The following is a 4,453-nucleotide window of genomic DNA, read 5'->3' as shown; positions in this document are numbered from 1 at the left end:
CCAAATTGGGTGAAAAAGGGATAAAAATCCAAAAAAAAATAAAAATAATAATGTGGTTCTGGAATGTTCTCTATGAAGTCATGCGGTGGTGTCCCACCTGTGTCTGTCCGGGATGCCAACGTAGGAGGAACATTTATTTAGTTCCTACCTTCGTTGTCACCTGACGCATTCTGGGGTTGCGGCCTACACAGAAACCTGACCTGTCATCGTTTCTGAGGTGACACACTCTCTCGCTCTTCCTCTCTCTCTCTCTCACTCTCTTCCTCTCTCTCTTCTTCTCTCTCTTTCCCCCTCCTTCTCTTTCTAAATGTGTATTATGAAGTTTCGCCACTAGAGGGAGGGCACACCAACACATTGGCTGAGAGGCTGAGAGACTGAGTGCTGAAGAGCCCACTCAATATAACAAACAACAGTTTTAGGATCACTAAATAATTAGTGAATTCACTGTATCGTCTGCCGTCCTGTTCGTAGGCTACTGGGTTAGTGATACATGGCTTGTAAACAAACGTTTTAGGACATGTTCAAAAGCAAGGACTGTGTGATCATCTAATTAAATGGTCAATGGTAAATGGTTGTGATGTGCTAAACATGCAGTTAGATGTTAGTATAGCAATGTTTTCCTTTTGCTGCTAGGTAGTTACCAACGTGATGGTAGCAAACGCGTGTTTTGATTCATAAGCATAGTGTAAGCAATTTACCATGAGAGGAAGGGGGTTGTGGAGACATTACCACTGGTACAGGGGTTGTGGCACGAGGCGAAGCCGAGTGCCGGAAAACCCTCTACCAGTGGTAAATGTCTCCACAACCCTCGCCCTCGAATGGTAAATTGCTTTTCTACAAAAGCTACCACATAATATAAAAAATTGGGAGGCGCATTGATACTGGAAATGCGGTTGGAGCTGGGGTATTTACCACTGTTGCTTGCCAATCAGAATCCAGTATCCAAACATGCTGTTGTAGAAATCTTCTTAAACTATTATCATTATCTAACATAATTTCAATGTATGACATATCATTTGAAAGTTTACAATCTGCACTTTCATAATCTGGAAAAATTACCTTGCCCTACTTGAGAACTTTTTAACCAGACCCTGTCACATATGTGTAATAAAGACGATGTTCATCCACAGATTACAAGATGTACCAGTCTCTTCATATACATCAAAATATCATTTTTATTTTGATGAGCAGAGGACAATTATGACAATATGTGACACGTTCTAGTGTTTTGGTCCACATGTCGGCAACCAATCAAAATGTTCTGAATTTTATTTTTAAACATGGAAATACATTTCAACGTTGTTGAGAATCATAACACAAACTCGCTAGTCAAGCCACTACGTAGGGGTAGTGGTGGTCTACTCTAGTGGATAGTGAGTTGGACTTGTGATCGGAAGATTGTGAGTTCAAATCTCGCCTGAAACCATACCACTACTAATGTGCCCTTGAGTAAGGCACTTAGCCCTCAATTACTCCAGGGGGAGTGCCCTGTAATTCGTAATTGTAAATCGCTTTGGATTAAAAGCGTCTGCTCAATGGCAAAAAAATAAAATAAATAAAAGCCAAAATACTGCAATGGAATGGTTTCGGTGAGTAATCCCCACTGCTACCTAGTTAACTATAACACTACTTTACATTGTTAGCAGGCTCACAAAACAAGCTGTGTTAGTTGAATATCGATGTGTCCTTGATTTTCAACAATGCGGAAATGTATTCACATTTTTCGAAAGAAAAGTCAGCACATTAAATCGGTCAGCACATAAAACATGCGGACAAAAACACTTTAACGTATCACATCTGGCAACAAAGCTTTTGAAGAAAACCTCTTCAAAGTTTTCAACAACATTAATAATGTTAATAATAATAATAATAATAATAATAATAATAATAATAGGTTCTAACACTCGACAGATTCAACGTTTGTATAATAACTTACTGAACAGAAGTAAGGATATGATATCAAAACAATCAGCCGTCAACAGACAATAAAATAAAAGAATAATAAGTGAATAATCAGTAACCCTAACCCTACAACAATAAATAGATCAAATACAACTCAAAGTTGAACAATAAATACTGGTAAAATACTGGTAAAATACTGGTAAAATACTGGTAAAATACTACATTGTGTTGCTACAGAGAAAGCTGCTTTAACAGGGACCCCCAGAGTTCTACTGGACCCCCAGAGTTCTACTGGACCCCCCGAGGTGTTTGTGTGTTTGTGTGTGTGTGTGTGTGTGTGTGTGTGTGTGTGTGTGTGTGTGTGTGTGTGTGTGTGTGTGTGTGTGTGTGTGTGTGTGTGTGTGTGTGTTAGCGACAGGTGTTCCGGGGTGTTCTCATCTCGCTGATCCAGTGGAGGACGAAGCTGAACTCCCCCACAGCCTTGGACACGCCCTCCTCTGTCAGCTGACCAATAAACAACAAGCACAGGTTAACTATACTATAATATACTATACTACTATAATTATACGACTAGTATATAACTATACTACTATAACTATACGACTAGTATATAACTATACTACTATAACTATAATACTAGTTTATACATCACACAACACTACACTACACACTACACTACTACACTACCTAGGTGCTGGCAGTGTTTGAATCATGAGACTGTGGCATACGTGCGTGTGTGTGTGTGTGTGTGTGTGTGTGTGTGTGTGTGTGTGTGTGTGTGTCATGCGCGCTCATGTGTGTGTGTGTGTGTGAGGTCTGATACAGAATCATAAATGAGTGTTTACCTTCTGAAATGTTCTGTTCATTTTCCGGAGCTGTTTCTTGGACCATTCTGTTTCTTGGCTCTTTCTGTTAGGAGTCTCCAACAGCTGCGGAAGGATGAACACTCAGTTATACATGCAACACACTGTATGTCTGTCTGTCTGCCTGTCTGTTTGTCTGTCTGTCTGTCTGTCTGTCTGTCTGTCTGTCTGTTTGTTTGTTTACCTGTCGGTCTGTCTGTCTGTCTGTTTGTTTACCTGTCTGTCTGTCTGTCTGTCTGTCTGTCTGCTTGCCAGCCTGTCTCTCTGCCTGCCAGCCTGTCTCTCTCAGATGAGGTCATACGTCAGATGAGGTCATAGGTCAGATGAGGTCATAGTTCAGAGGTCATACTCACACATCGCTCTACTTCCTGTGTGAGGCGGGACAGAAGGGACAGGAAGTGGCTCGGGGAGTGTTTCTCTACGTGCTGGCTGCTGAACACACCATCGTACACATCCAACATCTGCTTGATCTCCCAAACACCCACCTGTTTCTGACACACAGAAACATGAAAACATCACGGTTATTTGAATCTCTGCTTCCAAAGATAATATGGTGATGATTATTTAATGATGCATCAAAGAGCTTGAATGTTGTTTAGCACCTTTAATAACTAAACATGTTTACAACGTTTTGGTGTAAAAAAGAGTAATGCCTTTTTTACCTTATTGCAAGAGGAAGGCGTCTTGAACCTGGGTAGAAATCTTTGGGATCTTTTGCCATCCACCTGTGTCAAAACATCCTTCAATTAGGCTAGGTTTCAACCATCGAGAGCATTCTGACTATTGACTAACTGCATAACAGTGTGGTATGGCAGCTGCTCTGTCTCTGACTGGAAGGCCCTGCAACAGGTGGTGAAAACCACCCAGTACATCACCGGTGCCCAACTCCCTGCCATCGAGGGCCTCCAGCACAGGCAGTGTCTGTGGAGGGCGCAAGGCATCATTGAAGACACCTCCCACCCCAGTCACGGCCTGTTTGCCCTCCTCCCACACGGGAGGCTGTACAGGAGTCTAGGCTCCCGCACCAGCAGGCTTGAGAACAGCTTCTTCCCTGCAGCTGTTAAGCTGCTGAACTCAAAATCCCGGTGATAGCCTTGCCCCCTAGCCCCCCCACCCCCATACTTCTACCCCTCCACCCAGCCCCCTCCACCCCCCAAGAGGAACATTGCACTTCAATTTAGCTTTTGCACCACTGCTGTTTTGCATACTGTACATATACCCTACCTGTCTACCTGCCCATCTGTCCTGTCATATCCATTGCCCTTGTTCACATATCTGAACTGTACATATCTATACTGTCCCACCATGTACTGTCCATACATTCATGGTTTTTGCACTATGTACTGTATCTGGTTAGATGCCGAACTGCGTTTCGTTGTGTTTGTAGCCTACTTGTCCTCTGTCAAATGACACTAAAGTTGAATCTAATGTAATCTAATCTAAATGAAAAGTTATGATTTCAACAACTGTACATCAAAACGTTTGAGACTAAATGTTAAACCGTGAGCATGTGGTACTTACAGGTAGAGAGCGTGTCAAAGCTTTCGTCATATTCAGCAGTTGTTGGATGAGGTGGTCCGGTATCTTCTCCATACAGGCCTGCGCGCTGTCACCAAGGTAACAGAGTGTCAGCGCGAGCAAGGCCACCGAGACCGACATCGTAGCGCGCATCTTCGTGGATCTGTCGG

This window comes from Nansenia antarctica, assembly GCF_963989245.1.
Source record: "Nansenia antarctica genome assembly, chromosome: 8".
Lineage (NCBI taxonomy): Eukaryota > Metazoa > Chordata > Actinopteri > Argentiniformes > Microstomatidae > Nansenia > Nansenia antarctica.
Note: the sequence above shows the minus strand (reverse complement) of the source record.